General features: G+C 43.8%; 1 protein-coding gene across 5 annotated transcripts in view; it reads left to right on the forward strand.

Moving 5' to 3' along the window:
- Positions 1-20189: 20189 nt before the first annotated feature.
- The window catches only part of UBAP1 (ubiquitin associated protein 1), a gene marked incomplete at its 5' end in the record, with an annotated part of 46895 nt that continues 39129 nt past the window's right edge, over positions 20190-27955 (forward strand). For 2 of the 5 annotated variants that reach the window (XM_080671236.1, XM_080671240.1), the window contains one exon: positions 20190-20409. Of the gene's footprint in view, positions 20410-24284; positions 24321-25665; positions 25855-27955 lie in introns of those variants that run through there. The other 3 variants (XM_080671237.1, XM_080671239.1, XM_080671238.1) reach the window with 3 other exon arrangements.

Consider the following 27955-nt stretch of genomic DNA (forward strand, 5'->3'; position numbering starts at 1 on the left):
ATTCTATAGAGGAGGAATTTGAGACTCAGAGAGTTAAGGCAATTTGCAAAAGCCACATAGAAAATTACTTGCAGAGGCAGGACTAAAACCATATTAATTGCCACCCAATCCAACAGTGTTTCTCCTACATTACACTGTTAGGGACATCGTTTACCCTCTGTAGTGGGGAGATCAACACAAAGGCCCATTGAACTCTAGGCACAGGTAATTCTGTTAAGTCATTTATCCCTCTAGTCCTTTGTAAAGCTCCCTCTCCTTGGTCAGAGCCAAGGGGTATCTCTTACACCAGATTTTGCACACCTGTCACTATGAGGGTACAGTCAGTGCTAGTGACAAATGGTTCTCTCACCCTCCGCAACTAGTTAAGAATGGGATCAGAATCAAGCAGTAATCACTATTCCAGGCTTCCAGATCAAGTCTTAACATTAGTGAGTATGTTGATAATGGAGTTTTTTCCTACCATTAATGGGAATTCAGCTGAAATAATTGGCAAGAAACCACAAGAGAGAAATTTCTGGCTGCAGTTGAGAGATCATATTTCAGCTGGATTCTCCTTAATATATGAGCCAGATGGGAGATGGTGGGGGCCAGAGGAAGAGGCAAAGGATGAAACATTATTCAGGAAGTTATAAAAGAGGGAGAAGAGGAACCTTAGTGTTTCTGGGAAGGAATGTCAAGATGTAGCACTTTGCCCAAGCAAAGGTCTTTCATATTTTCCTTCCCTCTTTTTTTTTTTTTAGCAGTCTGGTTGTAAAGGGATTAAAAAATGCTGGGGCCTTAGCCAGTTTGGCTCAGTGGATAGTGTCAACCCGTGGACTGAAGGGTCCCGGTTCGATTCCTGGTCAAGGGCATGTACCTGGGTTTCAGGAATTATCCTCGGGCCCAGTCTGGGTGTGTGTCTCTCTCACACTGATGCTTTCTTTCTCTCTCTCCCCCTCCCTTCCACTCTCTCTAAAAATCAGTGAAAAAATATCCTCAAGTGAGGATTAACAACAGAAATGCTGGGGATTTAATTTCTCTAATTACTTAGAAGCCCATCTGTGCCCCACTTTGATGCATGAGCCACTGCTCTGACAAAGGAACTATATGCTAATCTGGTCAGTTCTCCCTTTCTACAGCCGTCCCCACTCCTTACCTCCTAATATCTGGCTATGGGATCACTTTTGTCAGAGAGTAGGGCTGGGAGATGGAGCTCTAGAAATTCTCCCTACCCAGTTGTGCCCTAATACCATGGGGACTGGCAAACATCAGAGGACCATTTGACATCAGCCCACAATTTAAAAAAAAAAAAAAAGTATTTTTATTGATTTTTAGAGAGAGAGAGAGAGAAACATTGATGTGAGCGTAAAACATCGATAGGCTGCCTCCTGCACACCCCCTACCAACAACCCCAGTCTGTGCCCTGACCAGGAATTGAACCTTTCCATCTCTCTCTCTCTCTCTCGCGCGCGCATGCTCTCTCTCTCTCTCTCTCAAAAAATCAATGAAACTTCCCTTCCTCTCTCTCGCTCTAAAAAAATCAATGAAAGTATATCTTCATTGATGAGGATTAAAAAGGGAAAAAAATTTATCACACATCTGGCAAAATTTCATAGCCTTATTTGGGTGCATTGGACAATGCCCAACCAGCACAGCCCACTCCTGACCACCAACCAATATCCAAGTACTGCATCTGGGTGGAATCCTACTCTGGGTAAAGGACTATTTCACCCCCTCTCCATGGAGACTGCTACAGCTTTATCTCCCTTTTGCAGACCTGACTTAAGCTCAAGGCTGAGTCATCAGGGTGAGCATGAGAATATCTTTTCTATACTTAAATACAGGCTAATGACATTATAGCAGAATTTTAGTAATGCTATTATATTGATCTGGTTAAAATAATTTATTTTCTATAATGAAATGTCATGAACAAAAATGGATTTTTCAGATTCCCATTTTATCATCTAGAATGAGACTATTGGTGAGCTGTTTGGGAAGAGGAGAAAGTTGGTTTAAATTACTGCTCCTCCCTCCCCTGCCCATTGAGCAGCAATTTTCCTTCAACTTCATTTCATCTATTCCTCCCTACTCTCCCAAGAATATGGGGGAGAAATAAAATAGAGCTAAACATGAAACAAAAGGAGTAGAAAAGAGGGAAGTTACCTATTTTTCTTATCAACTTTTCTTTGCTGCATATCATTGTTCACTCTACCCAGTCATTTCTCAGACTAATCTGCAGCCCACCTCCTCACCACCAGCCTTCCAGAGCATCCCCTTCTTACTGAGCGACACCTTTTGGTTCAGGGCTGGGACTGGTCCTGTACAAAGTCCCTTAAGTGGATCTTGTTCTCCCCTCTGTCCACGTTTTACAAGAACCTTGTGTTTCTGAGTGCAATGCCCCCAGGGAATCAGCGTGAACTCAGAGTTTTTCTTTCTCAGGAGTTGGAAATGCTTCTCCTTTTCCTGTAAGCCTTCTGGCCTGAGATAGAATCACTAGAGTTCTGGTCACCTGATGACAGGCTGGTTCTGGGATCCTGGAGGTACAGGGGCAAGGACCTTTAAGGTCGGAGAAATCACTTCAAGCACTCGAGTGTCTGAAGCACTTGAAATAGCACTGTGTAACGTGAGTGTTAGGCAATCGTTTTAGCCAGTGGACAAAAAGAATTCATCTCCTTGCTTAACACAGAACTCAGCTCTTTGCCTTGCCAGTGGAAGCAGAAATCAGAATTAGAGGGGCCTCAGAGATAAGCAAATTCCACTCCCTTATTATGTAGGTGAGGAAACTGAGACCACCTCCTCTCATCAGGAGTGGGTTGGCAAAGTGTCAGTCCTCAGACTTCAGTGTAAAACGGGCAAGAGAACTCCAGATGGGTTTTGCTGTATAGTGGTTTGGAGCCCTTGTCAGGTAGCTCAGTTGGTTGGAGTATCATAGAGTCATACTGTACACCCAAAGTTTGGGGTTCTATCCCTGGTTGGGGCACCTGTGGGACGCAACAAATTGATGTTTCTCTTTCTTTCTCTCTCTCCCTTCCTCTCTCTCTAGAAAAAATCAATAAAAATATATCTTCAGGTGAGGATAAAAAAGAAAAAAAACATTTATTACACTTCTGGCAAAATTTCATAGCCCTCTAATGGTAACCCAGTGGCCTAGATTGTGATTTAAAAAAAAAAAAAAAGATTTTTTTTTTTTACTGATTTGTAGAGAGAGAGAAACATCAACGTGAGAGTGAAATACGTGAGAAACCAAGATGGCAGCATAGGTAAACACCTAAACTGCTGCCTCACACAAGAATTTCAAAACTACAACTAAAAGACAAAATGGACATCATCCAGAACCACAGGAAGGCTGGCTGAGTGGAAATTCTACAACTAGAAGGAAAGAGAAAAGCACACTGAGACTCAGAGGAGTTGCAGGAGGCAGAGGTACTGAGACGTGTGCGCGGAGAGGACTGGAAACTGAGTGCGCAGCTGGCTTTCTCAAGAGGGAGGGAGACAAAAGCTCCCGACTGCGCTGAACTCCAGCTCCGGGCGAGACTCTGGGGACCCAGACTCATTTGGGGAGAAACTGGACTGTCTGGCAGCAGGTGGAACTCGAGGGCAGCTTTCTCTCAGAGGTGCTTGCAGCGATTACCATGGGACACTGAGACACAGGGGCCTATTAGGGCAGGGCTGATGGGAAAACAATGCTGTCTGCTCTGCCCTGAGACTCTGCCCCATCCAAGCTGAGAACAGAGGCTTTTGCAAGTCTTATCTCATAAGGATGTCTCCAGCACAGAAGTTCTCCCAGTGTAGACACAGCTGATACTCACAGCCAATTGGCCTGGAGGTCAATTCCTCCCAGTGAGACCAACAACAATCAAGGTTTAATTACAACAAGACTGTGCACACAGCCCACAAAGGGGTGCACTAAGAGTGTCCACCTCAGGGAACTGGGGAGGCTGAGCCACTGCGCCCTATAGGACACCTAGCACACAAAGCCACTCTATCAACTCAGGGAAGCAGCCAAAATGCGGAGACAAAGAAACAGATCACAAATGAAAGAAATAGAGGAAAGCAAATGACTGGATATAGAGTTCAAAACCATGGTTATAAGGTTTTTCAAGAATTTCCTAGAAAAGGCCGATAAATTTAGTGAGACCCTCGAGGATATGAAAAAGGACCAACTAGAAATTAAGCATACACTGACTGAAATAAAAAATATTATACAGAGATCTAGCAGCAGACTAGAGGATCACAAGAATCAAGTCAAAGATCTGAATTACAAAGAAGCAAAAAACACTCAACCGGAAAAGCAAAAAGAAAAAAGAATCCAAAAATATGGAGATAGTGTAAGGAGCCTCTGGGACAACTTCAAGTGTACCAACATCAGAATTACGGGGTGCCAGAAGAAGATACTCAAAACCTATTTGAAGAAATAATGACTGAAAACTTCCCCTACCTGGTGAAAGAAATAGACTTATAAGTCCAGGAAGCACAGAGAACCCCAAACAAAAGGAATCCAAAGAGGACCATACCAAGACACAACATAATTAAAATGCCAAGAGCAAAAGACAAAGAGAGAATATTAAAAGCAGCAAGAGAAAAACAGTTAGTTACCTACAACTCAAGAAATATTCAAAGTGATAAACAGCAAGAACCTACAACCAAGATTACTCTACCCAGCAAAGCTATCTTTCAGAATTGAAGGACAGATAAAGAGCTTCACAGATAAGAAAAAGCTAAAGGAGTTCATCACCACCAAACCAGTATTATATGAAATGCTGAAAGGTATTCTTTAAGAAGAGGAAGAAGAAGAAAAAGGTAAAGATAAAAATTATGAACAACAAATACATATCTATCAACAAGTGAATCTAAAAATCAAGTGAATAAAAAAAATCTGATGAACAGAATAAACTGGTGAATATAATAGAATCAGGAGCATAGAAAGGGAGTGGACTGACAATTCTCGGGGGGAAAGGGGTGTGGGGAGTGCGGGAAGAGACCGGACAAAAATCGTACACCTATGGATGAGGACAGTGGTGGTGGGTGGGGGGTAAGGGCAGAGGGTGGGGTGGGAACCGGGTGGAGGGGAGCTATGGGGGGAAAAAAGAGGAACAATTGTAATAATCTGAAAAATAAAGACTAAATTAAAAAAAATAAAAAGCCTTCCAGTTGATTAAAAAAAAAGAGGGAGAGAGTGAAATATGTATCGGCTGCCTCCCAGATGTCCCACACCAGGAGGTCGTGACCACAACCCTTTGGTGCATAGGAGGATACTCAACAATCTGAGCCAAACTGGCCTGGGCTAGATTGTGATTTTCTTACAGGGGTTTGCCATAAACTCCACATGAGATCTACTATAGGTTCTGCTGGGTTGTATGGCTCAAGCAGCAGGGCCATTTACACCCCAGCCTAGACTTGCTGCTGAGCGCTTCCCTGATCTGGGCCCCACTGAAAGCTGGCAGCCTTTTGTGTGAGCCAGTCCATGGGTTGGAATGGTATTTTCAACCCAGGAATAATATTCTACTTCCAGAACAAAGTCATCTTAACTGGGGGATAGGAAGGTGAGAGATGTAGTAACTTGTCTTTTTCTTTGGAGGGGATGTTCCAGACCACTGACTATCCCCAAAATTAATTGTTGTGGTGGGCCCTTGGATTTATCCCAACCTTGAAAGCACATGGAAACTTTTACAAAAATTTCCAACGTATTTTCCCCTTTTCATACATCTAGTCAGACTTATATTCTGTCCTCAATATTGAGACCAATGTGATGTTCTGAGGTGTGTCCAGAGAGTCTGAGAGCCTTCAGAATATGTTATGATAGCTCAGCTGGTGTTGCTCAGTGGATTAAGTGTCGTCTCTTGGACCAAGAGGTCCTGGGTTTGACTCCCGGTCAGGGCACATGCCTGAGTTGTGGGCTCGATCCCCAGTGGGGGGCTTGCAGGAGGCAGCTGATCAATGTGCCTCTCTCATTGATGCTTCTATCTCTCTCTCCCTCTCCCTTCCTTTCTGAAATCATTAAAAATATTTTTTAAAAAAGAATATATTATGATAGTGGGCATGAAATGTAACATAACTCTGGTACAAGACTATAAATGAATACTATTGTCCATTCCACTGACCACATGACAGTTAGTTCTGATCCTCCTTTCTGATTAGAATGGGAAATAATACATTCACCAGATCAGTGGTCACATACCACATATTTGAGGCAATGTTAATCTGCTTTAGCAACGATACTAAGTCTGGTACAGCAGCTTCAATTTGAGCTACTACTTTTGTGAGTTTGCAATAGTCCACTGTCATCCCCCAGAATCTGTCTAGGATTCTGCTGAATCAAATGTAAATATGATAGGGACCACTATTTCTGTATCCTTTAAATCTTTAAGAGTATTACTGATCACTGCCACTTACTATAAGATATAATGATGTTGTTGTTTTTCATTTTATTTATTGCTTTGAGAGAGAGAGAGAAAAGAGAGAGAGAGAGAGAGAGAGAGAGAGAGAAAGCGCAATTTGTTCCATTTATCTCAGGCTCTGTGTCCAATAGTCCTTGAATTGCTTGGATAATATTCTCCTTTCTCCTGTGTATGACTGCCCAAGTAAATGCTAGTAGACATCTTTGTGGAAGGATTGGGGCTATCATAGCCATATACACTTGCCATGGTGTTGTAGGGTCTTTCCTCCTGCAGACCTGGCCTCTCCTTCAGTCATTGGATTCTATGCCTGAAAGCTAGTTCTGGCCAAGAAACTGGGCAATGAATCATGACTAGCTCCTTGATCTTCTAACCTTGATTTCTTTTGATTGCTAGGTGGGCCATCTTTACCTTGGGAACATCGTATACTATTAGTCATCTCCATAGCTCCCTGCAGGTCAGGACTTTCTGGCTGCCATTCCAACCTCATAGCTCATTATGATAATTACATCTATGTTGCTTCTAGTGGTGAAGTGCTGCCATCTTGCCTCTATTATTCTGGGGTCTGTTTCCATTGCTTTCTAGGAGCCCTGTTCTGAAAGTGCAGGGACAGCCATGACTGAGCTTGCTGGTAATGCCCCTTTCCCCAGAGCTTCCTTTAGGGCCCTAATGTGGCAGAGTCATTTGGTGAGTTTGCTGGTATTACGTGCTATATCCACTTCAACTTTCCTCTTCTCTGACCTTTTGATCCCTAATTTCATCATCTCCCATAGCAATCCTGACACTTCTATTTCACATATTATGACCCTTTGCTTTTTCCAAGCTCTTATAAACCATCTGAGCAACGTGTTAACACTCTCTCAGGGTCCTTGCACTCTCTCATGTGTCCCAGGAGAACGACCCCATATTGACAACCTCTTCCCAATCCAATTTTAGGTTCAACTTCTCCCCACTTAGATTGAGCTTCAGAATTCTCATAATATAGTCCATTCATATTCCTTTGGCTTCTGTCAGTACATATTTTTTGTACTGTCTCTTTCCTTCCTTATCAGGTTCTGGCTATTTGTGTTGCTACTTAATCCTAGTTATTGGTCTATTGGCCAGGTTGGGATGTTGGTTAAATCCAAAAGGGGAGGCACATTTCTTATAAGCCAGATATTTCTGTACGATCTTCAAGCAAGGGAGAACTAATCTTTAGCAAGAAGAAATGGGCAACTTATGAAGGCCTAGAAGTACAGAGAAAACGGGAGGTTTAATATTTTCAGGAAGCTAGACCCATATATTACCATTCCATATCCCCCGTTTCCAATCCTTCCAATCAGGACTCTAACCTGGGTATAGCCAGTTTATAATGGCTCAGAATTCAACTTCTCTGGAGCGCTGCAAATCTTATGAAGTCCTGGGCCTGATCCCGGTCATCAGGTTTTTCTGATGATAGTTTCTTCATATCTTACTAAGAAGGCCCTTTGACTTTGATACCTAGTCTTCCCCCTGCCCCACTTTTTGTTGAATGTATTGACACACTTAACCTTTATAGTCTTTCTCCAATTTATTTATTACTCTCAACAACATCCTATTACTTCTTAAAAGTCTGTACATGTGTTCTTCCTCCCCACCCCCAAGTGTTCCTTTCCTTGGGTAAAACATCCCAATTTACCACCGGTGAACATTTTAGCCAGGCGTCCTCAAACTACGGCCCACGGGCCACATGCGGCCCACCGAGGGCATTTATCCGGACCGCTGGGTGCCGCTGCCTGTCCTGCTTAGCAGCCGACTCGTCCCGGGCCCGCAGTGCGCATAGGAATTTGTTCATAGTTTTTTTTTTTATAGTCCGGCCCTCCAACAGTCTGAGGGACAGTGAACAGGCTCCCTGTTTAAAAAGTTTGAGGAACCCTGATAGCAATTGCATTACTATCGCATGCTAGAGGCTAACTGCTCCCTACCACTAATGATGGTATTCTCATTGCTAACCAGTTGGTGAGTGATCCAACTCACACATCCCATTTTAGAGTTTGCTTTCTTGGCTCACTCCTGGCACCAATTATTGTTAATCAGGTAATCTAGGAAGCAGTCAGAGATTTGAATCCCAAAAGCTTATTGGAGAGTGCTTTCAGGATCATTCTGGGAGAGGGAAGGAAGCAGGATTGGGCGGAAGGAGTTATGCAATGCATTCCCACAAAAAAGCCAGTCTATTCCATGCAGAATGCTGGAGCTAGGATGGCCCTACAGAATTGTCCCTATTTGGGGCCAGGGTAACTGGGTCTTTGAATGTGGACTGCCCTGGGAAAGAAGACATGATTTTAAATGAAGCAGCTTTTCTCAGGTAAGTTTGTGTTGGGTATTTAATTGCAAGTTATCAGCCATTAACACTCTCAGCAGCTGGGGGAATGAATGTTCCAGTTTTGAAGGGTGGAGATCTGGGGAGCTCACCAAAATGTAGTAAAATACAATTTCAGTATAACCAGTGTAACTATTTTGGCATATGTCCTTCCAGAATTTCAAATTCAAAATTTACTTTGTATGTATAATTTTACAAAAATGAGACCATTTTCTGTATATTGTTAGAAACTCTTTTTAAAATTGATTTTTAGAGATAGAGGAAGGGAGGGAGGGAGAGGGAGAGGGAGAGGGAGAGGGAGAGGGAGAGGGGGATAGAGAGAGAGAGAGAGAGAGAGAGAGAGAGGGAGAGAGAGATATGAAAGCAAAACACTAATTGGCTGCCTCCTGCACGTCCCCTACTAGGGATCAAGCCTGCAACCCGGGCATGTGCCATTAGATAACATTTCGGTGCATGCAATGATGCCCAACCAACTGAGCCACACTGGCCAGGGCACATGTCTGGTAGTGACTCTTTTTAAATTTAGCAATGTTTTATAAGCACCTTTTCATAATTACATACTTCTATAACATCTTTTTATTTATTTTATTTTATTTTTTTAAATATCTTTTATTGATTTTTACAGAGAGGAAGAGAGAGGGATAGAGAGTTAGAAACATCGATGAGAGAGAAACATCGATCAGCTGCCTCCTGCACACCCCCTACATGGGATGTGCCCGCAACCAAGGTACATGCCCTTGACGGGAATCGAACCTGGGACCCTTCAGACCACAGGCCGATGCTCTATCCACTGAGCCAAACCAGCTAGGGCTCTATAACATCTTTTTAAAAAAAATTTTTTAGAAAAGTTTTAGATTAACAGAAAAAATTGAGCAGATAGTACAGAGAGTTCCCATATTCTCCTAACCCAGGGGTGGGCAAACTTTTTGACTTGAGGGCCACAATGGGTTCTTAAACTGGACCGGAGGGCCAGAACAAAAGCATGGATGGAGTGTTTGTGTGAACTAATATAAATTCAAAGTAAAGGAGCGGAGGGGAGAGCAAGAGAACCGGATAGAACAGCCGGATCCGGCCCGCGGGCCGTAGTTTGCCCACGGCTGGACCTAACCCCACCACAATTTCCCTTGTTACTGACACCTTGCACTAATGTAGTGCATTTAATGTTACAATTGATGAGCCAGTATTGGTGCATTATTATTAACTAAAGTCCAGAGTTTACATTAAGGTCATTTCTTGTGTTGTACAGTTCTATGGATTGTGACAAATGCATAATGTCATGTATACACTGTTACAGTATCATATAGAATAGTTTTATAGTCCTAAAAAATACTCTACACTTCACCTATTTATCCCCCTTCCCTAACCCCTGGTAATCACTTACTATCTATAATTTTGCCTTTTATAACCTTGTTTTTAATCCTTACCTGAGGATATGTCTTTTATTGACTCAAGAGAGAGAGGAAGGTGCCAAAACCGGTTTGGCTCAGTGGATAGAGCGTCGGCCTGCGAACTGAAGGGTCCCGGGTTCGATTCCGGTCAAGGGCATGTACCTTGGTTGCGGGCACATCCCCAGTGGGGGGTGTGCAGGAGGCAGCTGATCGATGTTTCTCTCTCATCGATGTTTCTGGCTCTCTATCCCTCTCCCTTCCTCTCTGTAAAAAATCAATAAAATATATTTAAAAAAAAAAAAAAAGAGAGAGAGGAAGGGAAAGGGGGGGGGGGTGAGAGAGAGAGAGAGAGAGAGAGAGAGAGAGAGAGAGAGAATCATTAGGTTGCTTCCTGTATGTGCCCCAACCAGGGATCAAACCCGCAATCTAGGTTATGAGTCCTAACTGGGAATCAAACTGGCAACCTTTTGGTGCATAGGACTATGCTCAACCAACTGAGCCACGCCAGCCAGGCTATAACATTTTTTAAAATATATTTTTATTTATTTCAGAGAGGAAGGGAGTAGAAGAGAGAGTTAGAAACATTAATAATGAGAGAGAATCATTGAACAGCTGCCTCCTGCACACCCCCCACTGAGGATCAAACCTGCAACCAGGGCATATGCCCCTGACCAGAAATGAACCTGGGACCCTTCTGTCTGCAGGCCAACGCTCTATCCACTGAGCCCAACTGGCTAGGGCAGTGGTTGGAAAAATGCGGCTCGTGAGCCACATGTGGCTCGCGAGCCGCGGTTTGCCGCTCTGTTGACTAAATGAGTTTGCTGACCACTGGGCTAGGGCTATAATATTCTTTTTTTTTTTTTAAATATTTTATTGATTTTTTACAGAGAGGAAGGGAGAGGGATAGAGAGTTAGAAACATCGATGAGAGAGAAACATCGATCAGCTGCCTCCTGCACACCTCCCACTGGGGATGTGCCCGCAACCAAGGTACATGCCCCTGACCGGAATTGAACCTGGGACCCTTCACTCCGCAGGCTGACGCTCTATCCACTGAGCCAAACCGGTTTCGGCTATAATATTCTTTTTAATGGCTGCATAATATTGTGTTCTGTGGCTGAATTAATCCACTAATGCTGTTACATGACAAAGAAAAGACCAGAATGGTAACAACAAACCTTAGATTCACAATAGGAGCAAATCAAACTTTGCTGACCTGGCACAGGATTCACTTGCCCATGTGGCTCACACTTAACTCTGTATTTCAATGTTTCATTATCTTTGGGCAAAAGAGCCTTTTTGATCTCACACACTACCTTGGAAATCAGAAGAAAACATCTGGCACTCCCTCTGATGGGAGAACCAAAGCAAAGCTGTAAACACCATCTGTCAATTTCTCCTTTCAAAGGAGTCTTTCCAAATTTCTGGGGGTTCTCCTTGCCAAGGCCTTGTCATAGCAGCACCAGAAGCAAATTAAATTATTGAAGTTTTAATGATGTCTGGTTAGGAGGCTAGGCTCCGAAGGCTTCCCGCTGCACAGGTGCACATCCTCATCTATCTCTACTCTCCTTCCATAGGTGCCAGTCTCCACCTCTTCAAGCAGGGCAGCCATGCATGGATGTGCACTTTGTTCTCTGCACAAAAGTGCCTGGCTGAGGGGTCCAGAGACGGCTGAAATCCTTCCGCACTCAGTTTGCCAAGCTGTATACCCTGGCATTGCATCCCCTCAGAGAGGGTGCCTTTTTCTATCTTGCACAAAGGCACAGGTTAGCGTAGTGGCTGGATTTGTCCTGGAGTTTATTTAACCCTATTGTAATAGTCTGTTTACATGTTTGTCTTCCTCCTAAGGTACTTGATGACTGAAATCTGGTCTTACTTAATCTTTATTCCCATTGCAGCACAGGGATAGATGTATAGTAGACCGTAGTATATTAGCTCAATACATTACTAGGGACAAGGATATTCTACCCATACCATTAAAAAAATAAAATTATCTTTCACTATTAACTAATTACTTTTAAAAAAAAATCCTCACCCGAGGAGTGAGGATATTTTTTCCATTGATTTAAATCAACATATATATTGATTTCAGAGAGAAAGGGAGGAGAGATGAAACATCAATGATGAGTGAGAATCATTGATCCTCTGCCTCCTGCACGCCCCCAACTGGGGATGGAGCCCACAACCTGGGCATGTGCCCTGACTGGGAATTGAATCGTGACCTACTAGTTCATAGGTGGACACTCAACATTGAATCACACTGGCTGGGCTCCATTAATTTTTTTAAAGAGTGGAAGAGAGGTGGGGAGGTGGAGAGAGAAAGAGAGGAAAAAAAAAGAGAGAGAGAGAAACATCATTGTGACAGAGACACATCGATTGGTTGCCTCTCAGCCTGCAAGTGCTCTTGACCTGGAATAGACCCTGAGACCCTCTGGTGCACAAGTCAACACTCTAACCACTTACCCACACAGGCCAGGGTGACTATTTTTTACTCCTACAGGATGACTCTTACCAAGCTTTCTGCTATGCTTTTTCCCCCCTAAGTTCCCTTTTCCTTGTTTTGTTTTTTCTCCCCCCTTTTACTACGTTTTCTCCCTCTACTTCATTGATTCTGTAAACAACCCAATAACTTTTTGAATTGGTCATTACATAGTTGTTCTCATGACCATTCCCTGTTCTTTTTCTGAGAACTATGATTCCCATCTGCTTTACCAACTGGATACTAGCTAGATTGTCAATGGGAGGCACCAGCAGGAGAATGAAGGGTGGGAGAAAGAGAGAAGTCAGGGTAGTTCTTCCTCTTTCTTTTTTTTTTTAATATATTTTTTATTGATATTTTACAGAGAGGAAGGGAGAGGGATAGAGAGCTAGAAACATCGATGAGAAACATCGATCAGCTGCCTCCTGCACACCTCCTACTGGGGATGTGCCCGCAACCAAGGTACATGCTCTTGACCGGAATCGAACCCGGGACCCTTCAGTCCACAGGCCAAACCGGTTTTGGCCTTCCTCTTTTTTTTTTTTTTTAAATATATTTTATTGATATTTTACAGAGAGGAAGGGAGAGGGATAGAGAGTTAGAAACATCGATGAGAGAGAAACCGATCAGCTGCCTCCTGCACACGTCCCACTGGGGATGTGCCCGCAACCAAGGTACATGCCTTGACCGGAATCGAACCCGGGACCCTTCAGTCCGCAGGCCGACGCTCTATCCACTGAGCCAAACCGGTTTCGGCCTTCCTCTTTCTTATTATCACTGTGGGAGCATATTCCAGCAGTGGCTGCCATATTCTACATGGTTTCTACTTCCCTTCCTTTCTTGGACCCAAGTCCTGCTGTCCATTTCACTCCAGCCAAGCTCTGCTCTCTCCAGAGCCAAAGTTGATAGTTTGGTGTGTATTCTTTTTTTTTTTTTTAATATATTTTATTGATTTTTTACAGAGAGGAAGGGAGAGGGATAGAGAGTTAGATACAGCGATGAGAGAGAAACATCGACCAGCTGCCTCCTGCACACTCCCCAGTGGGGATGTGCCCGCAACCAAGGTACATGCCCTTGACCAGAATCGAACCTGGGACCCTCCAGTCCGCAGGCCGACGCTCTATCCACTGAGCCAAACCAGTTAGGGCTGGTGTGTATTCTTTTAGTCGTTTATACTTGAATATATCTATCCTATTTAATAAAGAGGTAATATGCAAATTGACCATCACTCCAACACACAAAATGGCCACCCCCATGTGGTCATAGATGGCTGCCACAAGATGGCCAGCAGGGGAGGGCATTTGTGGGTGATCAGGCCAGCAGGGGAGGGCAGTTGGGAGGGACCAGGCCTGAAAGGGAGGGCAGTTGGGGGTGATCAGTCCTGCAGGGGAGAGCAGTTAGGGGTGACTGGGCCGGCAGAGGAGGGAAGTTAGGGGTGACCAGGCCTGCAGGGGAGGGCAGTTGGGGGGGGCAGGCCTGCAGGGGAGGACAGTTAGGGGCAACCAGGCCTGCAGGGGAGGACAGTTGGGGGGGGGCCCAGGTCTGCAGGGGAGGGCAGTTGGGGGTGACCAGGCCTGCAGGGGAGGGCAGTTAGGGGCGACCAGGCTGGCAAAGGATGGAAGTTAGGGGTGACTGGGTCAGCAGGGGAGAGCAGTTGGGGGCAACCAGGCCAGCAGGGGAGGGCAGTTTGGGGTGACCAGGATGGCAGGGGAGTGGTTAGAGGGTGATCAGGCTGGCAGGTAGAAGTAGTTAGGGGCAATCAGGCAGGCAGGCAGGCGAGAGGTTGGGAGCCAGCAGTCCTGGATTGTGAGAGGTATGTCCAACTGCCCGTTTAGGGGAGGAGTCCCAGGTTGGAGAGGGTGTAGGCTGGGCTGAGGGACAACCCCCGCCCGTGCATGAATTTTGTGCACCAGGCCTCTAGTATCTATATCTCTCTCTCTGTATATAAGGTGTCCCAAAATGTATACACACACTTTGAATAATTATAAAGGCAGTGTTTATTAAAATACATTTCATTTTCAAAATTGAGCTATCGGCTGTTAAAGCATGTATATATTTTTTGGGGACACCCTGTAAATATCAACATCTATCTATGTAGTTTTCTTTCTACAATGAGAATAGGCATTTTCCTGCAATTTGCTTTTTTACTTCACAATATATTGTGATAGTCACTGACAAATTGCTCCACAAAAAGGTTTCACCAATTTATACTGCCATCAGCAGGGATAAGTATCATTATTTCTCCATCCATGCCAGCATTGAATATAATTAATCCTTTTTAGCTTTTGCCAGTTTGGTGAAGTGAAAAAATGGGGCCTTGTTTAATTTTTAAAAGTTATTAGTGATGTTGAACATTTTTTTCACTAGCTATTTTGTTCACTAGATATTTATTTCTTCTTTAGTGAACAAGTTACATCTATATTTTTTTCTATTGAATCATTGTTTTTCTTATTGATCTGTAGGGGCTCTTTTTGTATTGGGGAAATTAGTCCTTTTTCTGTTATAGAGTCACAAATATTTTCTTCCAGTTTATCTTTTCACTTTGTGTATGGGGTCTTTTGCCATCATCAAATCTGTCAACCATTTCCTTTAGGGCTTCTAAATTTGGTGTCATGATTAGAAAAGTTATTCTCACCCATGATTCAAAATATTCTATTCTAATATTTTAGAGTTGTTGTTGTGTTTATATTTTCATGCTTTTGGAATCTGAGATCATCTTTATCCATTCATGATCATTAGGATAATTACATCTTCATTTGATGGTCATCACGAAGATCTTAAGGAACTTCAGAGGTGACCCAGAAACCTGAGTCCTGCCTTGTAACCTTGAGCTTATGAAAAAGGATAAAGGGTTTCAACCTGACCTCCAAGGTTCTCAGGATTCATCCTGACTTTTCCTTTGGATTTCACAGAAGATGCCAGCGACTTTACTTCTACAGCTTTAGAACTGTTAAACCCAAGCCAAGCCTCTTTCCTCCTGATCTCTCCAACCTTATCTCCCTCTGCTCCCTTTGCTCTACTTATTATTTTTCTGGAACTTTCCTCCTTCCATGCCTTTGCTCAAACTGCTTTGTTCTAATTGCTTTGGGCACCCTTCATTCTGTTCTGTAAGGTCTAACTTAAATGCCTCAGTTCTCCATGAAATCTTCCTTGATTTCTCAAGTCCACCTAAATACTCTTCCTCTCTACTCTTCAGCCATGGAATGTGTTACTCAGATGATTATCTGCCAGGTAATGTCATTATCTGTACAACTAACTATCTGATTCCCTCACTTGACCTCCCTCAGAGCCTCTTTGTAGACTCATGGTGCCTGACACTTGGTAGGATTTAGCCAATGCTGGATGTCTAAATGAATAAAAAATTGTAGAGCTGATTATATCTTTCTTGCCTCTGCTCTTAGACTCCCCAAAAGTCTAGTAGTGTATGAAGGGAGGGAGAAAGAGTAGAAAAAAGAGGGGGAGGATTGTGAGCTGGTGTTCCTTGGACTGAAATGCTATTTGTAGACCAATTTCTAGTTGCACTGGGAGGAAAAAGACACAGGGCAGGGTTAGTAGAAGAATGGCATCCTGTTCAACCTTTTCTGGTCACAGGTTGAGTTACTACTGGGATTAATACCTGGAAATTGACACATATGAGTCACTCCTAGGAAGGTGAAGAAATATTTGATTTTCCAGGAAATGTCCCCACTTCCTTCCTATTTCTTTGTCTCCGCCCACCCCCCCCCATACCCTTATTTCTCAAGGATGGGTTGCCTCCATGGGGGCTGGGTGGCACATAGCAGGCTGGCCTAGGAGTAAGTAGTCAGCAACCTGGTCCCCACTTAAAGCAAAAAGGCAGAGAAAGAAATATTAGATCAGGAGACTTAGGCTGATGGGGAATCTCAGGAAGACCCTGTCTGATGGGGGAGGTTTGTCTCTAGACTCAGGGACAAGCTAGAGGAGAGGCACAGGCCCAACCCTCCAAAGGTTTTTCCTTCCTAATCCTCCTTGGCACCATAGTCTCCTGATTCCTTTTCTGCTTCTCTGGCCACTACTTTTCCACCTTTTTCTCTGCTTTCTCTTCCCATGCCCTACTTGTCAGTGCTCTAAAGGGTCCTATCCTCAGAAGTTATAATTAATCTGAATTTCCATTCTTCTAGCCAAACCTTCAAGAATTTGACTCAGGTCAAAAACCTTAAAGTCATCCTGAGTCCTCTCATTTCCTCACACCATGCAACTAATTTGTGAGCAAATTCTTTTTTTTTAAATTCTCATCTGAGGATATGTTTATTGATTTTTAAAAAATATATTTTATTGATTTTTTACAGAGAGGAAGGGAGAGGAATAGAGAGTTAGAAACATCCATCAGCTGCCTTCTGCACCCCTTCCCCCCTAGGGATGTGCCCACAACCAAGGTACATGCCCTTGACCTGAACCGAACCTGGGACCCTTGAGTCCGCAGGCCGATGCTCTATCCACTGAGCCAAACTGGTTAGGGCTGTTTATTGATTTTTTAGAGAGAGAGGAAGGGGGAGAGAGAGAAACATCAATGTGAGAGAGAAACATCTATCAGCTGCCTCCTGTACACTCCTGACCAGGAATCGAACGCAAAAGCTTTTGGTGTGTGGATGATCCTCTAACTGAACCACCCAGCCAGGGCTAATGTGAGCATATTCTTATGGCTCTACCTTTAAAATGTACCCAGAACCTGACCATTTCTAAACACTTTCACTGCTGCTATCACTCTGCTCTACAGTACTATCATTTCCTGCCCAGACTACTGCAATAACCATAATGTGTTTCTACACTTGCCCTTCTTGCTCAGTGTAGCAGCTACAGTGATTTTGCTAAAAAGTTAGATCATTTCCCTTTTCTGCTCAAAACTCTCGTATGATTTTCAGCGCACTTAGAGGAAAAGCCAAAGTCCTTAAAACTATCTACAAGACACTATATGATGTAGCCAACTGTTACCTCTTTGTCACTTCATCTCCTACTATTCCTTTCTTTGCTCACTCCATTCCAGTCACACTGGAATGCTTAGTTTTCCTAGAACATAGAACGTGAGCTCCCACCTCAGGGCCTTTATACTTACTGTTCCTTTGCCTTGGCCTGGCATTTTCTTTAGATATTTACATGACTCATTTCCTCACTTCCTTCAGGTGTTTTCTTTTTGGCCAGGGCTCTTCACTTCCTTCAGGTCTTTACTCAGTGTCACCTTTCCCTGGCCATCCTTTATAAATTTCAACCATGGCCCTAGCTGGTTTGGCTCAGTGGAAAGAGTGTCGGCCTGGGGACTGAAGGGTCCTGGGTTTGATTCTGGTCAAGGGCATGTACCTCAGTTGCAGGCTAGCGTGTGTGCGAAGGCAATCAATTGATGTGTCTCTTTCACATCGATGTTTTCCTCTGTCTTTCGCCCTTCTACTCTCTTTAAAAATCAATGGAAAAATATCCTCAGGTGAGGATTAACAAAAAAATAAGAAATTTCAGCCATGGATACTTTCTTTCTTATGCTTTATTCCTTTTCTTAACAGTATCACCATTATTATTATGTTATTTTTTCTAGAATGTAAGCTCTGTGAGAGCAGGGATTTTTTTTGGCAGGGTCTTTTTTATATACTGCTGTATTCCCAGTGTGTAGAACAATGCCTGGTATATTGCAGGAACTCAATAATACTTGTTAAATGAATGAATAAAAAGTTTATTTGGCCCTGGCCGGATGGCTCAGTTAGTTGGAGCATCATTCTGTACACCAAAAAGTTGCAGGTCAGGGCATACACTTAGGTGGTGAGTTTGTTGATCCATGGTCGGGTTACATTCGGGAGGCAACCAATTGATGTTTCACTCACATCGATATTTTTCTCTTTCTTTCTCCCTTCTTCTATAAAAATAAATAAAAACAGCCGAAACCGGTTTGGCTCAGTGGATAGAGCGTCAGCCTGCGGACTGAAGGGTCCCGGGTTCGATTCCGGTCAAGGGCATGTACCTGGGTTGCGGGCACATCCCCAGTGGAAGGTGTGCAGGAGGCAGCTGATCGATGTTTCTCTCTCATCGATGTTTCTAACTCTCTATCCCTCTCCCTTCCTCTCTGTAAAAAATCAATAAAATATGTTTAAATAAATAAATAAATAAATAAATAAATAAAACATATCTTCAGAGTACCAATACAGTACACATGTAAACTCACATTCCCCCCAAAAAATAAATAAATAAAAAGAAACTCACATTGCCTCCTGAACATCTCTCCGGAAAATTTGTCCTGTTTGGCCAGCTGAATTCCTTATTATTTCCCATAGGGCTTCAGTAAACCTTAGGTCTTTCTTGTTTCTTTTAGTATGAGACCCCAAAAATGTGGCCCCTTTTCACGATTTCTCCCATATAGCTGGTCTCTTGTTGAGACAATCTCATAAATCTTGCTCCAGTCATCCCCTTGTTTCCATCCCCACTGTTTCTGCTTTAGTTCAGGTATGAGTCTCTTATTCAATGCAGATTACCATGTCTTCTCCATTTTATTCACTACTGCCATTTTAATTCTCCTGATGAAGAGCTTTGATCAGCTCACTGCTCTCTCCACAAATCTTCTATGGCTGTCTATTATCTGTTGAATTAAGTAGGCAAATAATATAGAATTCATGATTTGTTATTGTTTGCTTATTCTAACACTCCCCTTCTGGAACTCTGTCATTGTGAGTTAAAATTGCTGCATGTTCAAAGTACATATATTATCTCCTTTGGAGTTCTGAAGAGAAAACAGGGCTGGAGAATTAAACATGAGAATGTGCACACTCTTTACGTACCCAGAAAGTGGCGATGTAAATCTTTCCTAATTTCTTAGCAAAAGTCAAGTTTTCCAGATCCATTGATGTGCTATTATTATTACCCTCTGACTTTTCCTACTTTGAGAGAAGAAGCTTCTATTTTTCCCACCATTTAGGAACTTTTGGGAACAAAGATTCACCTCATTCATTTATGAATCCGCCATGCACCTGATTCCAGAAGACATCCAATAAATGCACAAGGCAGTAAAGGTTTGGGATTGGATTAAACTGGTTGAATGCCAGAATTGGAGGATTTAGAGGTCATCTTTCAACCCATTCACTTATAAATGAGGAAAGTGAAGCCATTATCAGAAAGGATTAAGCCTTGTACCAGGTCAGTGACCCGGGACCAGAAGAGAGACATCCCGATTCCCAAGTAGGTCTCGTTGGTAAATATTTCTGCTTCCCTTCGTGTTTCAAGGCTCTCGGTTCCCATCAGATAGATGCCTATCTTCCAGTAGTGGTTTAATCCCCTGACCTGGAGGGAACCAGGAGAAGAGGCTAGAGGCCCAGCTGGATGAAAGGAGATGCAGCTGAGGGTATAGAAGCGAGAAGAGGTCAGAGGTCGCATCTCATCTGCCCTTTGCCCCTTTAATTCTGGTCCCTGCTTTTCGACCGGTCTCCCTAAATCCGCTTCTACGCCTTACCCTCTCAGTGACCCTCTCCTTCCGCCCTCCCTTAAGGTCAGCAGGATTCACCCATTCCAAATGCAATGCTCCAGGTAGGAGGAGTTGTTTAGCACTAAAAGGGAGATTAGTTACGTCACGTCGGTTCCTCCCACTGGCCCGAGGGGCGTGGAGCGAGGCGTCATGACATCAGACGCCTAAGGGGGCGGAGCGGTGAGGGGAAGGAGGAGGGAAGTAGGACTTCAACATGGCGGCTGTGGTACTGGCTTCGGCAACGGTGACTGCCCGGCCTGGGGCGAACAGAGTTGAAGGTGGTGGTGTTCGCTCTCCCTAGGAGCCGTCAGCGGGGACCGAACGTGGGAGGTCGGCGGCGCCAGCACCTTTCGGTTTCTGGGCGGTAGCGGTGTTCAGGTGAGGGGGGAGGCGCCTCCTTCTGGGGCAGGGAGAAGAGGGGTGGAATTGGGGGTAGGGCGCCGGTACCGGGATACGGGTGAGGGAGGGAACCCGGGGAAGAGGCTAGAGGCCCAGCCGGATGAAAGGAAATGCAGCTGAGGGTGTAGGAGTGAGAAGAGGCCAGAGATCCGGGGAGGATTCAGGGAGAGGGGTCGGAGTGAGGGGACCAGAGTTGAAGGGGCGGAGGGCAGATGGCTTGTGGGAAAATGAATTCGGATTAAGGGGACTAACACACTCCTGGAAGATAGGCTCTGTAGACACCTGTCTGTCTTGCTGGAGTGAGAGCTCGATGGGAACTAGAGGATGCCGAGGAGGTGGATCCAGGTTTTTGTAAAGAAGGTAAGTGATGTGGAGTTGAGGGTGAGTTGGGGACGCGAGGTGCAGATTTAATGCTTCCTGAGGTGACGAGATTTGGGAGAAAGGGAGTAGACCAGACGCGGGGTGAGTGATCTTTGGGGATACCTTTGACATTGTCAGGCCTTCTCCAGGTATGTTTACTTTGCCTCTTGTTATTTCTTGGGTGGAGACTTACCTGTACAGTCCACCTGGGCCTCTGAAACACCCGCAAATCTTTCTTGCGGAACATCAAGTTGTAGTTCATTTATTTGATCTGTATCAGTGCTCTCTGGCCTTTGTGTTCTCGCCACATGTACTGGATTCCAGAGTAGCCTCTTAAAGTACGACTGAACATAAAAATAGATTTTATATTAAGCCGAAAATTTTGAGAGTTTTTAGGCACCATTGTTGCCAACCAGATTTGGTAATTTAGTGAACTATTAAATAATTCTGTTCTAACTCCACTTACTAGTTGTTTTCTCTCTCTCCTCAGTTGTGTATTAGTATTTGAGAATTAGGTTAGATATGATGGGTGTTTTTCTTTAAAATTTTATCAGATTTGGTGGTGGGGAAAACAGGGCACTTAGTCTTTAGTGATAGCTAGCTCTTTCTAGTCAAACAAGTTAAACTGAAACTTTCTGAAATTTTTTTTTTTTAAATATACTTTATTGATTTTTTACAGAGAGGAAGGAAGAAGGATAGATAGTCAGAAACATCGATGAGAGAGAAACATCGATCAGCTGCCTCTTGCACACCTCCTACTGGGGATGTGCCCGCAACCAAGTTACATGCCCTTGACCGGAATCGAACCCGGGACCTTTCAGTCTGCAGGCTGACGCTCTATCCACTGAGCCAAACCGGTTTTGGCAAAACTTTCTGAATTTTTATAGCAAATGTTTTGGACTGAAAGTGTCCAAAGTCTATAAAGAATTACATTGTCTGCATTAACTTTTTTATTTATCTTTATTGTTGAAAGTATTACAGATGTCCCCTTTTTAACCCTCATTGACTCCCACTACCCCACTCCTGTCCTCCCCCCTCCTTCACTGCACTATTATCTGTCCATGGGTTATGCATATGTGCATATACATTCTTTTGTTAATCACTTCCTGCCCCCCCTTCCCTCTGAAATTTGTCATTATTTACTTTTAAGTGGAATTAAAAATTTTTATGTATTGACTAGAGGCCCAGTGCACAAATTCGTGCACGGGTGGGGTTCCTTGGGGTGGCCTGCAGAGATTGGGCCCCAGCTTGTGCCCCCAGCCTTGCAGCCCCACAGCCCCATCTGGCACCCCGCTTTGGTCTGGCGCCGCCCCCTAATCTGCTCCACTATCCCATCTGCGGGGCGATCGATCAGGGCCAGGCCCCCTGCTGCTGCTGCTGGTCGCTGTCTGCGGGGTGATCGGTGGGGCACTTGGGCCTCCGCTCGCACCCACCTTGGCCTGGCGCTGCCCGCTCACCTGCTCCACCATCCTGTCACAGTCCTGCTCTCTTTGGGGCCCATCGGGGCCGGCAGCGCCATGTCACTGACGCCCACCATGTTCCTCGCTGCCCCCTGGTGGTCAGTGCACGTCATAGCGGTCGAACTCCTGGTTGAACGACCACCTGAGGACAATTTGCATATTAGGCTTTTATTATATAGGATTTTAGAGAGAGGAAGGGGGAGAGAAACATTAGTTTGTTGTTCCACTTATTTATGCATCCAGTGGTTGGTTATTTTATTTTATGTTTTTTATTGATTTTAGAGAGAGGAACGGGGTGGGGGGGAAGAGAGAGAGAGAGAGAGAAACATGGATGGACTGCCTCCTGCAAGCCCCCCACTGGGAATAGAGCCCGAAACCTGGGCATGTACCCTGACCGGGAATTGAACCCGGTACTCAACCAACTGAGCCACACTGGCCAGGACAGTGGTTGATTCTTTTTTTTCTTTTTCTTTTTTAAAATGTATTTTATTGTTTTTTTTACAGAGAGGAAGGGAGAGGGATAGAGAGTTAGAAACATCGACGAGAGAGAAACATCGATCAACTGCCTCCTGCACACCCCCTACTGGGGATGTACCCGTAACCAAGGTACATGCCCTTGACTGGAATTGAACCTGGGACCCTTCAGTCCTCAGTCCGATGCTCTATCCACTGAGCCAAACCGGTCAGGGCATTGTGGTTGATTCTTGTATGTGCCCTGACCAGGATGAACCACAACCATGGCATATCTTGATGATGCTCTAACCCCGTGGTCGGCAAACTGCGGCTTGCGAGCCACATGCGGCTCTTTGGCCCCTTGAGTGTGGCTCTTCCACAAAATACCACGGCCTGGGCAAGTCTATTTTGAAGAAGTGGCGTTAGAAGAAGTTTAAGTTTAAAAAACTTTGCTCTCAAAAGAAATTTCAATCGTTGTACTGTTGATATTCGGCTCTGTTTACTAATGATTTGCCGACCACTGCTCTAACCAACTGAGCTACCTAGCCAGGGCTTTAAGTGGAATTTTATAAATTTTTTATTTCTAACCCATCCTATTCATTTTTTTTCTGTCCTAGTTATTCTTTCTGTCACTTATTTTACATTTATTGAATGCCTATTGTTGCATTAATAAGTCATAATTATGGAAATAGGAAAGTTTGTTTCTTTAGTGAGCATCTCTATCACTGTGTAGCAAATAACTTGCTATGGCCTCATTGGAAGATAAAGTGTTATCTATATATATAAAAGTCTAAGCGACTATTATGACCGAATGAACGACTGGAACAACCAGATGGCTGGCGAGTAGCTATGATGTGCACTGACCCAGACCTTGCTGCTGGGGCCCTGACAGCCCCGAATCTGGTTCTCTTAGACCCTGGACCCAGACAGGAGGGAGGAGGGAGCCCGATTCGTCCCGGAATCCGCCGTTGGTTAGCTTGCTGCTGGGGCCAACCTCCCGCAGTCCCTCCCCATGGCCAGCTGGCCTTCCCAGTTGGCCCCATCGCCGGCCAGGCTGAGGGACCCCACCCGTGCACAAATTCATGCACCGGGCCTCTAGTTTTAGAAATAAAGACAGGAAGAAAATTAAAGTATTAATAAAAGAACTTTCTGAATTTTTCTTTTGTATTTGATGCATTACCTCATTATGGTATATTTTATGTATATCTGAGAGATTTTATTTTTCATTTTGATTTTGAAGAAGACAGTCATAGTATCCTGATAAAATAATATTAGGTCTGTAAACAATTCTCAATAATGGTTGCTAGAGCACATTTATCTAGGACTGGAAAATGTCACTTTATCTTGTTTATCTTTTCTTTTATGTCTTGACTAGAGTAAGGTATTTAAAATGCGATTTCAAAGTTTAATTCAGTGACTAAAATTCTCTCAAGTATTTTCTGCATTATGGATGAATTTTCATTAGCCCAGAGTGTAGATGTCAGTATTATAAATATTTCCTGTTCTCTGATTATACTGTTGAACGTTTGGAGTTTTTTCACATGTAGATTATTTTAGTGTAAACTTTTTCCCACAGACCAACCAAAAAAAACCAACCATCAGTTCATCATTAATCAGGTAATTTTCTTTAAACAATCTTTCTCAATACATGGAAAAGGTATTGTGTAGTATCTTAATGTATTAAATAAGCTTTTTCTTAGGGGAAAAATATCTGAAGTTTAGAAATTAACTGAATTTAGTTTCTCATATAGCATGAGAATCCCTACTTCTGTATCATGAAGATAAGTGAAAAATATGTCCTCTTTTCCAGAATCTAATTGCTTATGCAGTGGTCGGCAAACTCATTAGTCAACAGAGCCAAATATCAGCAGTACAACAATTGAAATTTCTTTTGAGCCCTAACTGGTTTGGCTCAGTGGATAGAGCATCGGCCTGTGGACTGAAGGGTCCCAGGTTCGATTCCAGTCAAGGGCATGTACCTTGGTTGCGGGCACATCCCCAGTAGGGGGTGTGCAGGAGGCAGCTGATCGATGTTTCTCTCTCATCGATGTTTCTAACTCTCTATTCCTCTCCCTTCCTCTCTGTAAAAAAAATCAATAAAATATATTAAAAAAAAAAAATTTCTTTTGAGAGCCAAGTTTTTTAAACTTAAACTTCTTCTTACGCCACTTCTTCAAAATAGACTTGCCCAGGCCATGGTATTTTGTGGAAGAGCCACACTCAAGGGGCCAAAGAGACGCATGTGGCTCGCGAGCCACAGTTTGCCGACCACTGGCTTATAAGAAAGAGCCTTTCAGTTAGAGAAAGAAGTAAGGAGCAGATTCTAACCCAGGGGTGGGCTAACTTTTTGACTCGAGGGCCGCAATGGGTTCTTAAACTGGACCGGAGGGCCGGAACAAAAGCATGGATGGAGTGTTTGTGTAAACTAATATAAATTCAAAGTAAAGGAGCGGAGGGGAGAGCAAGAGAACCGGATAGAACAGCCGGATCCGGCCCGCGGGCCGTAGTTTGCCCAAGGCTGTTCTAACCTGTAGCACACAATTTCTTGTGGTATTGGAAAATAATTTGAATGTAAGAGTAATGTTTGCCTATAAATTGAGAGTTATAATTTCAGGCTTTAAAAATTTAAGTGAAGGTAGCAAGATTTACAAAGGGAAAGGTGCTAACACTGGGTATATGCTAATGAGCTAGGCATTGTTAACACTTCACATAACCTAACTTAATTCTTACAGTTTGATCAGGTAGGCAGGTTGTGATATGCATCCTTTTAGGTGTTGAGGATCAGAGAAGTTAAGTAATTTAAGGTTACAGCTATAAAGTGGTTAGATTTGTCTAACTTTAATGCCCATCTATTACACCATTTTGTCCCTCTTAAGTGGTCACAGAGCCATTCTAATTCCTGTCAAATTTAAAGTGTAAGCACTTTTTTTTTTTTTAAACATATTTTATTGATATTTTACAGAGAGGAAGGGAGAGGATAGAGAGCTAGAAACATCGATGAGAGAGAAACATCGATCAGCTGCCTCCTGCACACCTCCCACTGGGGATGTGCCCGCGACCAAGGTACATGCCCTTGACCGGAATTGAACCCGGGACCCTCCAGTCCGCAGGCCGACGCTCTATCCACTGAGCCAAACCGGTTTCGGCAAGTGTAAGCACTTTTTAATTTTAAAGTTATGTCATTTAAAACTACTTCTCATTGAAATAGAAGTATTACTGCAATGATAAATACTTCATTAAAATTTTAGTCAATTAAGATGTCATCAGTATTCTAGGAGTAAATGACTATTTTGTACTTAACAAAATAAGCTAGAGAAACTGGATAAGGGACTAATAGTTTTCTTATTTGTATTGCTGAGTCAGGTTGGACCCAGTTCATTAAGGGCCAAAATTTGTATTTGGCAGTATTCCGAACATGTTCTCAGAATTCTGGATTGGTCATTATCAGTTGCTTAATACTTACCAAACACTTCCAGTTTTTGAGTCATTGAATTGGCTCATGGTAAATGTGAATATTGTGCTTATGGAGTCAAGAGCCAGCAGTGTGTGTTCTGGGTGCTTCACTTCCTCCCTAACACTTGATATTGTCAGACTTGAAATTTTTTTTCTAATCTAGTGGGTTTGAAATGGTATCTATTACGTTTTTATTAGCATTTTCTGAAGTTGAGCATCTTTTCATATGTTCATTGGCCATTTGTGCTCCTTTGAAGTTTTATGTCTATTTTTATTGAGTTGTTTCTTTTTCTGATTGATTTTTAAGAATTCTTTATATACTTTGAGTACTAATTATTTATTAATTTATGGGTTGCAAATATCCTCTCAATTTATGACCTGTCATGAGATTTCCAAGGATCTTAGTGAGAATGTCAAAGACATGGAGCAGGACTTGCTTCAGTGGGGCTTTGGTGCTCACTGAGTCTGCCTCTTGAGTGTGTCGCTTGTGGATGTGTAGAGTTGTAATTTAGTATGGTCTGAAGCTGTCCACTGGGTACACTGGCTCTAGGGCCTCCAGGGAGGTACAAAGTCAGCCACTGCCTGGGGCCACCTGGCAAGAGCTACAGAGGGATCTGTAGATGACTTGGAGGCCCAGCAGTGAAGCAAAGCTAGTGCCAGGTCTTGGGCCTTTTATTGATAGGTTTGGGGTACACTGTCACCAGTTGTAGCTTGTTTGAGAGATTTTAGCAAAGTCTGAATCCTGAGCCAGGACAGGCCATTCAAATGGAAAAGCTGCTACAAACAGCTTGGGTGGAGCTGCAAATTGGATGGGGCAGGATCTCGGGGAATCACCAGGGCAGAGAAAACAGTGTGCTCTGGGCTGATGGAGACTCAGATATGGCTGCCAGTCAGCCCTGTGACAGGGGAGATTGTAGCACAGGAACAATGACCCCTGCGAGCACCACTGTCTGGGATAAAGCCGCCCCCAAGTTCCTGCCCCAATGCCAGACAGTTCCTCCCCATATGTGTCTGGGTCCCCCAAAGCCGCCTGGTGCTGGGAGTCCAATTAAGTTCTTGCACGGGCCCTTTAAATGGAACACCTGGGTCTCCAGCAGCCTCCTTGTCACTCAGCCACAATCCCTGCTGGTTTTTACAGCCTGTAGATGCGGGGACTTCTCTTCCCAGCTCTGGGACTCTGGGCTGGGGGTGTGGTGTGGGGCTGGGACCTCTTGTTCCTCATGGGTGGCCTCCTCAGAGATGATTTCCTTCCCAATTAAAAAAAAAAAAAAAATGGCACACGGTGTCGGACCAGCCCACTCCACCCTTCCTACCAGTCTCAATGTGCTTTATTCTTTACTTCTCTAGTTGTAGGGCTTCCATTCAGCCAGGTTTCAGGTGGTTCTGAATGATGGTGGTTCTGTATTTTAGTTGTAATTTTGATGTGGTTGTGGGAGGCAGCAAGTACAGGCATTTACGTACTCCACCATCTTGGTTCTATTTATATTTTTCTTTTTTTAATAAATTTTATTTTACTTTTTCCATCACTAATTCGAAAAAATATACGCACCCCTATTTCACTGCAGTGTTGTTTACAATAACCAAGATTTGGAAGCAACCCAAGTGTCCATCAGTAGATGAGTGGACCCTTTCCAATCTGGGACCCCTTGAGGGATGTCCGACTGCCCGCCTGGGATCGGGCCTAAACGGGCAGCTGGACATCCCTCTCGGTGGGATCAGGCCTAAATGGGCAGTTGGACATCTGTCTCACAGTCCAGGACTGCTGGCTCGCAACCACTTGCCTGCCTGCCTGCTTGGTT

Source organism: Plecotus auritus (genome assembly GCF_963455305.1).
Source record: "Plecotus auritus genome assembly, chromosome: 5".
Taxonomy (NCBI): Eukaryota; Metazoa; Chordata; class Mammalia; order Chiroptera; family Vespertilionidae; genus Plecotus; species Plecotus auritus.